Below are 12,109 nucleotides of genomic sequence, written 5' to 3' on the forward strand. Positions count from 1 at the left end.
ACTCCAAGAATTTGTTTGTTGACAATGTCACTCTAAATGGAAGTATCAGAAGTTTCTTACCGATAAACTCAATCTATATATCAATTTTGACGAGGATTCATGCTAATTTGGATCGACTTTTGCAAGTGCCAAAATGGGGAATTACAATTTGAAATTTTTTGTTTTATCTATTTAAATTTGTTGTTTTATGCACTCTTTAAACAATTTGCTCCATCTCATAGGGAGCGTATCTATTTATGCTTATAAAGTTTTCTTATATCATCTGCCTAGTATAGAAAAACATATACATTGATACTTTGATACTAATATTGAGGCATGATTTATTTCTATATTTATATACTTTGATATATATATATATATATATATATATATATATATATATATATGATAATACTTATGCATGGATTTGTGCTATGATATTTGGAAATAAATTTTTACTCTAAGAAAATGTATGAATAAAATTTCCTAGATTGATATTCTTTACTCTTATAAGAATATGTTATCTACGTTGATAAATGACAATTTTTTAACCTTTAAAAGACTTATTAAAATGAGCATATTGTTTGAACAAATTACTTTTCATTTTGAATAGATAGACATATACACTTTGATAAAACATATTCGTCTAAAATTGAAAACAACTAGATTTGATGTGCTTAAAATTTTCATTTTTCAAAAGCGTGTTTGTCACCATCAAAAAAGAAAAAATTATTAGGTCAAAAGATGATCTTAGACCCTTCAAGCTTTAATTTTTAATGGTAATAAACATAGACATTTTTATAAGAGAAAAGTTTTTTAGATCAAGGTTTAAGACAAATAGAGATAAGATGATCTATTAAGAGGATTATTTACTAGGACATTAAGTCTCGTAGATAAAGCACTTCATTTGTAAGTCAATTTGTTTTATGTATATCATTTATGATGTTTAATGATAAAATCATCTTTGTCTACATGATTCCTTAATAAATCGAAAGGAAAAAATTATTCAGTACTCATAATTCATTAAAGGAACTAAAGACATGTTTTGCGATGGAAAAAGGACTAGTATATCCTGTAAAGCACAAAAAAATATAGGAAAAGTTACTTTGAACTGTGTTATTGTTGTAACTTTGTTAATTACCCATATTTAACTTTGTGTTATTGCTTTGAGCCTGAAAAGGCTTAACTGTAAAGGATACTTGGTTGCGTTGAGCTTGGAGAGGTTTAACTGTAAAATAATACTTGGTTGCTTTGAGCCTAGAGAAGCTTGATTGTAAAATAATACTTGATTGAATGAAGTCTGGAAAGGCTTTGTGTTTAAAGAATACTTGGATAGTTGCTTGAAGAGATAAGTCAAAGAACACTTAGGTTGAGCTAGAAATGACTTTTGAAAGAATACTTGTATCTTTCAACACAAAGCCTTTCCAGGCTTTAACAACCAGGTATTTTGAAAAAAAGCCTCTTCAAGCTTCAACACCAAGTATTATTTTATAATAAAGTCTCTTTAGGCTCAAAGCAATAACACTAAGTTATAGTTGGGTAAAAACTAAAAATGTTATTTTTCGTCTTAGTTTTAAGACATGATACAACCCATACAATATAGAGTTATTTTATAAAAAGAAAAAATATGATCAATAGTTGGTTCAGTTCTCTCTTCTTTCTAAATCGTCATGCTTCTTTATATAAATGCTTCAATGAAGATGATCATTGCAAATCCTTGAGCATCTCTCATTGGCTTGCTTCATTTGTCTTCATCTTTGTTCCTTATGGAGAGAAGTGTCCATTGATGTATTGAATGCTTTCACCAAATAATCACTTCTTTTTTTCTTTTTATCAAAGAAGCAAGTTATCCCCTTTTAGGTACCAAACGAGAGTAACCATGTGTGTGTTAGGTTAAAGTAGTCCCAAGTATCTTTATCTAACACTTTCTATGATTCAAAGGATTTGTTATTTTGTTTTTGACACAAAGCATGTCTCTTGTCTCTTTCAGTGAATGTGATTATTGAGGAAACTTTTGTTCATTCGATTTGTTAAGGAATCATACAAACACAAATGATTTAGTTATCAGACATTATAAAAGATATAAAATCACAACATGTGTCTTTAGACTACGTATTTCATCTGATTAGATAACTCATTTATCTTAGTTCCTATTCGTCATAATGTTTTGTTTACAAAACTTTTCTCTAAAAAAATGTTTATGTTTGTTGACATTAAAACTTGAAAACCTAAGGGATCTAAAATCGTCTTTTGACTTAACAATCAGGTTGATCAAGAACTACACTTAGTTTTGGTGGTTAAGATGAACTAGTAGAAAAACATTGTGTTTTTTTTTTTTTACTTTATTCTTCATCTACTCTCTTTCAGTCTTGCTACTACTTCACTTTTTTGAAAAGTGTTGAGTTTTTTTTTATTGACACCATTCAATCCCTTTGTAGTATCTCTCTTTTCCCCATAATGATGAATACATCTTTTTAGACAAAAAATATGTTTGAATACAAGTTTAAAAGTGATTTTAAGAGCTCTTACACTGAAAAAATATTATTTATTTTTAGTAGGGAAGCTCTCAAAAATACTTATAACTTGCATTCAAATAGGTTCAAAGTCATTCAAGTATAAAAGCCTGTTAGGAAAATAATTCAAATTTCAAATAAGTTGAGTAAGTGAATATTTAAGGTGATATTTTAGAAATTTGTAATCTTTAGGATATTATTTATATTTACATATTTTTATTTGTTTTAATATCTTTTAGGGATTTGTTTCCTATTTTTTTAATTAGAAGAATTATATGATTGAAATTTTGTATTACAATTTTGCTCTATATATAGAGAACCAAGAAATAAAATATGAGTGTGTTCCGTTTAAGATACTTGGACGTGTGAGTGATCTTATGGTGTGAGGAGTTTTTCTCATCAGTGGTATTAGAGCTATGACAAGGAACACACCAAAATTTGAGATACCTTTATTTGATGGTAAGACAAATTTTATGATTTGGCAATGTACCATTCAAGATATTTTAGTGCAACAAGGTCTTGATCAAGCTTTGGAAGATGAAAAGCAAAATACGATCAATGAAAGAGAATGGAATCAGATCCAAAAGAAGGTCGTGAGCACAATTTAGTTAGCTCCTACTCCTGAGATCAAGTGCAACGTGTTAAAAAGGAGACAACACTGAAAGCCTTGTGGGAGAAGCTTGAGAGCATTTATGCGTCTAAGTCGTTAACCAATCGCCTATGTTTGAAAATGGAGTTGTATCAACTCGAAATGGAGATGGGGGAAAATCTTCATGATCACATTAATCATTTCAACCAGCTGGTATGTCAATTGTTAAATGTTAACAAAAAAATTTCAGATGAAGAGCAAGCAGTGTTATTGTTGGCTTCACTACCAAAATCCTGTAAATCTTTAGTTCAGACATTGCTTGTAGGAAAAACATCATTGAAGTTAGATGAAGTGACACCGCTCTAAGAGAAAATGAGAATATTGATACTAAAGGTTATGCACTAGCCGTGCAACATTCTGAGCAAAGGAGAAATAATTCATGGAGACAAGATGGACATAGAGGAAGATCAAATTTTCAATCACGTTTAGAACGAGATATGAGTGATGTGCAATGTTAATATTGTGGAAAGAAAGGTCACATGCAATCAATGTGTAAATAAATGAGAGAAGATCTTCAAAAATTAAGAATTATGAGGAGAGATGATGAAAACCCCCAAGCTAATGTAATCCAAAACCTTTATGATGATGTTGATGTCTATTTGGCAATTACTGAGGAAGTTACTAAGTCAAAATGGATAATGGATTCAACTGCCTCAAAACACATTTGTAGAGATCAAATAATGTTTCATACTCTAAAAACTAATGGTGAGTTTGGTCAATTCAAGTTAGGAAATGGTGGAAAAATGGAGGTTAAAGGCATTTAGATTGTGAGAATGAAACTTCACAATGGTGTCATCCAAACTTTTGAAAATGTGAGATATGTACCTTCTGCTGCATCTAATATAGTTTCATTGGGAGAGTTGATATCACAAGACTACATGTATGTTGGTTCAAAATGGGAGTGCAAAGTGTACAAGGGGAAACGCTTGATATTGCAAGGACAAAAGAATGAAAAAAAATCTTTGCTACTTGGAAGAACAAGTTTTGAGAAGATAAATGTTTTAATCAATTAGTTATTTAGAAATTTTACTTAAGGGAGGATTTGTTGGGAAAATAATTCAAATTTCAAATAAGTTGAGTGAGTGAATATTTAAGGTGATATTTTAGAAATTTGTAATCTTTTAGGATATTATTTAGATTTACAAATTTTTATTTGTTTTGATATCTTTTAGGGACTTGTTTCCTATTTTCCTTAATTAGGAGAATTATATGATTCAAATTTTGTATTATAATTTTGCTCTATATATAGAGAGCCAAGAAATAAAATATGGGTGTGTTCTGTTTAAGATCCTTGAACGTGTGGGTGATCTTATTGTGTGAGAAATTTTTCTCATCAAAGCCTCCTTGTGATCTAATGGGCCTATGGTCTTAAGCCGAGTTGCTACTATCATATCAAATACAAAACTGGATATGCAAATAAAACCTTAGGCTAAATTATTCATTTGGTCCTTTTATTTATTTTTTGGCTTCAATTTAATCTCACTATTTTTAAATGAATCAATTTAGTCTTACTTCTATTTAATTAATGCTAATGTTTAATTTCTGTTAGATTAAGTTAAACGACATTATGAGACATGCTAATGTAACTTTACGATACACTAATGTTGTAACGACCCGGCTGGTCACTACACACTGCACATCACACTAGAAACACCACACAGAAAGGAACAGGTGTATACATATAGGGTCTAGAATATATACATATACATGATCCAAATCTGGATAGAGTTAAAGTGTACGGAATACATCAAAAGCTACTACACTAAGTAGCTAAACATCAAAAGATCCTAGAAGATCCACTCCATCTGCCAGCTGCAGACTCACCATCAGCCACCTACCTATCCCTGCTCTGCTCCCATACGTAGCATGATCATCGCAGTCCAAACATCATGGAGACAACAAAGGGTAAGCTAGTGTAAAGAAACAACATACATATATAGCAATATGACAGTAAACAGCTACAGCTATCAGCACACCAGCACAGCTTATACCACACCACAACATTCAACAATATCAGAACTGCATAGCAGCAATTTCAGCACCACTCTAGTGGCTATAACAGCACTGCATAGCGGCAATAATAGCACCGCCTTAGCGGCTATAACAGCACCACAATAGTGGCTAATAACAGCACCGACATAGCGGCTAGAACAGCAACACAATAGTGGTCATACACAGCATACAGCTCAGCTAACACAGCACAACCAAATAGCTCACAGCACAGCACAGCAAATCAGCATACAGCACGGCTAAGTAGTATTCAACACAACTTACTACTCACAACTCAGCTCATCATTCTAGAGCACAACAATAATATAATTTTAGCATTTAAAATCATCAATAACAGCCCAGCTCAGCACAGTAATATCAGCATCCAGCACATCTAAACAACTTACAGCACAGCAATATCAGCATACAGCAATTAGCAGCTTACGGCTCAGCTAAACTACTTACAGCACAGCCTAAACATCCTTAATCAGCAATAACATCTAACAACACGACATATTCGTCAATTTCAGCTCAACAACATAATTCAGCGTTATCAACTAGTTAGCACAACAATATTTAACAACTACAGCTCAGCTCAGCATAAAACAACCTCTCTCAGCAATTTCAGCAAAGTTTAACGGCTAATAGCACATCAAGTCAACATCCTCCTACGCGCCCGGCGCACCCATGGTCGCGCCCAACACGGCTCAACCAGAGAGCACCAGGGGCCAACGTGCCCAGCGCAAGAGTTCCCGCGCCCGGCCTGCCTCAGCCAGAGAGCCCAAGACTCTCACGCGCCTGGCGCAATTCAGATTGCGCCCAGCGCATACCAGGCAGAGACTCCAAGGAGTCTCACGCGCCCGGCGTGGCCTAACCCGCGCCCAGCGTGGGGAAGGCAGAGACCTACCAAGGTCTCGCGCCCGGCGCAATTCGCATTGCGCCCAGCGCCCTCTTGGCAGAGACTCCAAAGGAGCCTCCGCGCCCAGCGAGTCCAAACGCGCGCCCAGCACGGCACCAGAACACCCAAAATAGATCACCATTGATATCGCGCCCGACGCAGCTCAAGTCACGCCTGGCGGGGGCCAACCAAAGACTCTCATTCTCAAGCTCGCCCGGCGCACACACCTTTGCACCCCGCGGGCTTGCCTAAATAGAGTCTCCTGGTGATCACGCGCCCGACGCGAAGAACAGCGCCCAGCGCGAAGCTCAGCAGCAACACTCTATTTTTGAAAAACTTCACCAAATCCTGCAAAAACAGCCAGAAAACCAGCATGCAATCCAGCCAAGAGTTCCCATTTTCATCAACCATCTCAAAAATCTCAGCTTTACCCACATGTAGCCACAATCAAGAAAACCTCAAAATCCCGAAAACTCGTTTTCATCAAAACAGCTCAATATTATACAAGACGACTCAAATATCATGATTTAGCATGAACATCCCACAACACAACTCATCATTAATCAGTTCAACAACAAAATTCAGTATTAGCATCATACAGTACGACTCAGCGTTACATCATTAACAGCATAAACAACATACTTCACAACTCGACTTTTCATCATACAGCATTAACAATATTAATCAGCAAAATCAACCACTTTACAACATAAACATGTCCACACCTATAAAAACTTATCAACTTAACCTCAACTAGCTTCCCTTACCTGAAGATTGGATCAGGATAGCCAAGAAGCGGAATCCCCTTTCTGAAGCTCAGCTCGAAACTTCAATCCTTCAAAGGTCAGCTTCCCAGTCCAGAGCCCTTCTCTCTAGAACCTCTCTCTAAAAAAAAACCTCCTCGCCTCAACTGCCCACAGCCCCTATTTATAGACATTCCGGAGTGGCCAGAACGGCCTGTACCGAAACCGGAACGGCCCGTTCTGCACCCCCCTCAACACGTACAAAAATTACATGCAGAACGGCCCGTTCTGAAATCGGAACGGCCAGTTCTGGAACTCATCCAGAACGGCCCGTTCTTCAACCAGAACGGCCCGTTCTTCAACCAGAACGGCCCGTACTCCCTTCCAGAACGGCCCGTTCTCAGCTACGATTTTCTGGCCATTTTAATAGCTTGGAACGGTCCGTGCCAGATTGGGAACGGCCCGTTCTAGGCTACTAAAACTCCAACCTGCTACGTCACAAATGTGGATTGATGATTATTTCTTTAGAATTCGTTTATTCTTCGAGAAGCATATTCTTCCCCAAATTTGAAATTCTAAGGTTTACACCATTAAAATTCTAGGGTTTAAACATCAAAAGCACCATCCCACTTTTTTCAAATAGAAAAATAAAATCTCAAAAAGTTAATCCAAATAACCACAAACAAAAGTTCATAGTTTTCCCAGCAAGCATTATAAATTTTATGGTCCAATCAAAGAGACAAGACCTCTAATTAAGTCTAAGCTTGCATTTAACATCTTCCAAAGCCCAATTCAGTTGATTTCCTATTTCACAAAATCATGCAACCCTAAAAGAAAACTCGATCATTTTTTAGCTAAAAAAAGAAAAATGGGAAATTTCTAAACGCAAAGGAGCGACAAGAGGAACGGAGAGTGATAAAAACAAAAAATTTACCAAATGGGAGTGCAAGGTTTAAGAAGATGCATTGCTTCTGCTACAAAAAGTGTTTGATGTGAGGAGTGAAAGAATTGTCAATGTGTTGAGACAACTACGTAAAAATTAACTTCTTGAAGAATTTCAGATAACTTGGATTCAATGACATAAACTCTAGAATATCATATATTTAAGAAAGAACATATCTCTTGAAAAATAAATGAACTTTAAAGAGATTACCATCAAATCAAATCAACACATTATAAAATCACTCATAATATCATTTAACTTAATTTAATAAAAATCAAATATAAATAAAAGAGAGAATATATGGAAAACCTTATTTAAAAAAGAATGATGTAGGAACCTACAAACACTTTTATTACCTAGAATCTCGCAAATGACACATGTCACTCATCTGTGCTTCAAATTGTTAAGAAATGATCATCGACTCATAAGAAAGAGACAATACGAGAACACTTGAACAATGGTAACAATGAGAACAATGGGACTTACACACCAATAGTTGAAGCTTTTCGTCACAAGATTCTTCAAGCTCATAGTGTTCTCTTTGCTTCTCCCGAGTATAATTACTCTCTCACTGGTACCATTTCTTTTTTAACTTCACCAAGGGTGTTGTCACTATTGTGTTTTTCTGTTAACAGATACTCAAGCACACGCAAAAAATTAAAAATTAAAAAAGGGTCATTTCATTTTGGTATGTTCTGCATCTATATAGCATTGTGGCGATAAGGATTAATTTTGGTGTTGGCTTTTTCTTAAAAGTTGATTTTCAACTTAACTCAAGCTTATTAGTTATCTCATAGAGGGTTGCTCCCAAATGGGACTTTAAATACACTCTCCTTATGCCCAAGACTACCATCTCCAGTGTAAAATTTCCCAGACTTAGTATTTGTTGGTGGTTCATTAATGATCCAATGCCGTGTAGCCCAATAGGCCCAATAAAAAAAATACTAAGATAGACTTCAATATGAACATAGAATTTCAGTTTTGAATTCTCTTTTTACCGGTTGAAATTATAATGTGGATAATAAGGTTAAAACTTAGAATCTTGAAATTTTTTCTCAATCCCTCACTACTAAATCTCCTCTAATAGTTCAAAAATTTGTTTGTTTTTACGATTTAATTGTTAGGCACTGTAAAACCAGTTTTACATTGATGTGACTTTTAAAGTTGTTACAATAAAAGTCAATAAACTTATGGTTTGTGATTAGAAGTAGGTGTATACTTTATTTTGCCTTGTTTTCATCATTAGTAAATGTGATATCTCCACCAATACTATATTTATTCCCTTAAATTGTCTGTTTGTCATTGAAGGGTATATTTGGTTTGGATTTTTACTACATTCTTTTTTAGATAAATGTCTCTCTTGATTTTATTATATCTGTTTTGTTCTATTTTAAATCGCCATATTTATTTATGTATTTTGGGGTTGGAACAAAAAACTCAAAAAACAGAACCTTTAATACCTTTTCACACGAGATAGAAACAATAGTTTCTGCATAAAAGATGTTATAACAAAATTAAATCTGTTTTTGCAGTTAAATAAACGGATTGATGCATTCATAATTGAGATCTCAAGTCCAATAACTTTGTTCTGCTAACTTTTATTAATTTTGGTGCTAGCTCCACTAAAGAATGCAATTGACTGGGCATCTAGACCCCCAAATGTTTGGGCTGGCAAAGCTGCTGCAATTGTAAGTGCTGGATATGATGAATTTGGTGGGGGAAGGGCACAGTATCATCTTCGCCAAATTGGAGTCTATCTTGATCTTCATTTCATCAATAAACCAGAATTCTTCCTTAATGCATTCCAGCCCCCCAAAAAGTTTAACAGGGATGGTGATTTAATTGACCCTTAGACTTCAAGGCAAAGGCTGAGCCTCAAGTTGCTCTAGTTCTCAAAAGTTGTTGAGGTAAGTCGTGATTTTAGAAACTCTAATGTGATACAGAACTTGCATGGCAACATTATGGTCCGGTATAGGTAAATCTATGTAAAAATTAGTTTTTCGAAAGCTAAAATAGCTTATACTTAAGCTAACTTGTAGGAACTCTCTCTTATTGGTTTCTCTAAAAACTCTTATTTTAACTTATGTGTAAGTTGATTTTAGTTAATGGAGAAGTTTATCTCATTTTTCCTTCCTATTTTCTCTTCTTATAAGTGTTTTTAGAGGAGTTTATACAAACGTACTGCAGGATCATCTGGATTCACATCTTCATTTCACTTTGCTCATTGAATCAGAGGTTTGTAATGGTATCATGGGATAAGCTGTGTTATCCAAAATCAGTTGTTAAATTGCTAAACGAACCTACACAGTTTACATAAAAGTGGTGCACTCTTCTAATATGTTTTAGTAGGTGCTGTGCTAGATTTGGTATTATGCCAAATTAATATATTATTTTTTTAAAAATTTTATATTTAAACTACATAATTACTACATTTAACATTTTAATTTTCTACCATTAAATAACTAATTCAAATATACACATCTTCTTCATAAATAGAGACATTTATAATATTCATATCCATGCTTTTTTTCAATTATAAAATTTAATCCACATTATTTTAAAATTTAAATTATTAAATTTTTACAACATAACACAATATATTTATAAAATTTTAACACATACTTTATCTTTTTAAACACATTCTATCCCAAATACATACACAATATATTTCTAAAATTTAAACATATTCTATTAATTCTAAAAATTGCATTTTTATAAACTCCTCTAATTATTTAAAATTATCACAACGTAACACGATATATTTTCAAAATTTAAACACATACATTATATTTGTAAAATTAAAAAATTAAAATACTTTTTAAAATTTTAAATTTATATACTTGTAACTTTCTTGCAACACCAAGAAAATTATAATTACTTATAACCTACAAAATAATACAAAAAACACAAAATTTTATTGAAAAGAAAAATTAAATAAACAAATTATATCAACAAATAAAAATAACCTTACGTACAAGAACAAGAATCAAAGATTCGGTGAGTAAGAGATGAATGAGATCTTTAGTGAGTAGGAAATGAATCAAATGTTTAGTGAGTAGGAGATGAATGAAAAATTTAAACAAACCTTCACAATTTATACAAGTTGAGTGAGTGAGTAGATGAGAATGAGAGGAGAAGGGAGACGACATAGTCGAGGAAAAATATTGGTATGCAACATTTTTTAGTCAAAGGCTGAAACATTTTCCAGTCAAAAGCTAATAAATTGCAAGGGGTGAACAGATGGTGCCTCCACCCTATGCGCCATCTTCACCCAATCATGCATTAAGGATGGCGCCTCCACTCCCATGCGCCATCCTCATCTCTCCCTTCCACTACTCGACCAGACAAGACTTCACAAGCCTGACGATGTGACTACATGTACAGTGTTTAAATGGAGCATCCTCCCATGTGACATCTGAACACTTTTTTTTCTTATTAAAACACTCATGTCCCCCTCTGCACTTTGTTCACTCCATGTCACGTGGCCAAAATCACCTAAAGTGGTAATTTGATTTTTTTAAAATTTATTATGTGTATTTTTTTATTTTAATTTATTTACATGGAAAAGCCTAAATTGTGTCACTAACTCATAGAGACTCTTTTTAAATACAGAATTTTTTTTTCCAAATTATTTTAGGCACTATAACTTATAGTGACATCATACAAAAAAAATCAAGCCACTGTGTGTCGTTACAACCAGTAACGACTTTAATTAGGTCACTATCAACTCTAACAACTTTTGCTACATGACTTTTATGACTTTTTAAAAAAAATTAATACATGGCACTAGAGTCGCGACTCTATAATAAACAGTCACAAAGATGTAAATAGTTTTAAAAGTCTTATTTACATAATTAATTTTAAAAGTAACTCTACAATGGTAATCAACCTCGTATCTTTGCTTTGTTCTTTATGTGATAGCATCCAAATTCAGTGCAGTTTTGAAAATTGCTACCAACCTGGTCCAGTATTCTTTTCCATATGGATAAGGATCATTGCTTTACCTTTGATGACCAAAAGATCAAAGTGAAAAGATAATTTAATACCAAGTTGTGTTTGATTTGCCATTTGCACAACATTCAAGACACTCAAAGGTGACTTGGAAAAATTGTAAGAATTCAATTCAAAGTCGTTTTGATCAGAATTCAGAAACACAAACATTGCAATTTGCCTCACTGGAAAATTTGTTCAACGACTAGCCTCTAAGCTCATTGTTCAGAAGTGCTCGATTCATGTGTCCCTATGGTTTTTTTCTTTTGCTTTTTGTGAAGTCAAAGATTCAGCATGTGCATGATGATCGGCATAAATTTCTTCCCAGCCCACTCAATATTGGGCCCATTTGGGTCTTGAAGCCTATTGCATTCCTAGCTTGAAATGAAGTATTTTATTCCATGA

General features: G+C 33.9%; 1 pseudogene; it reads left to right on the forward strand.

Annotated features, from left to right (window-relative positions):
• Nucleotides 1-8,134: 8,134 nt before the first annotated feature.
• On the forward strand, nucleotides 8,135-9,567 carry LOC145950542 (NADPH:quinone oxidoreductase pseudogene; annotated as a pseudogene).
• Nucleotides 9,568-12,109: the final 2,542 nt, after the last annotated feature.

The sequence above is a fragment of the Cajanus cajan genome, chromosome 8, assembly GCF_000230855.2.
Source record: "Cajanus cajan strain Asha chromosome 8, NIPB_CcT2T_4, whole genome shotgun sequence".
In the NCBI taxonomy this organism is placed as follows: Eukaryota; Viridiplantae; Streptophyta; class Magnoliopsida; order Fabales; family Fabaceae; genus Cajanus; species Cajanus cajan.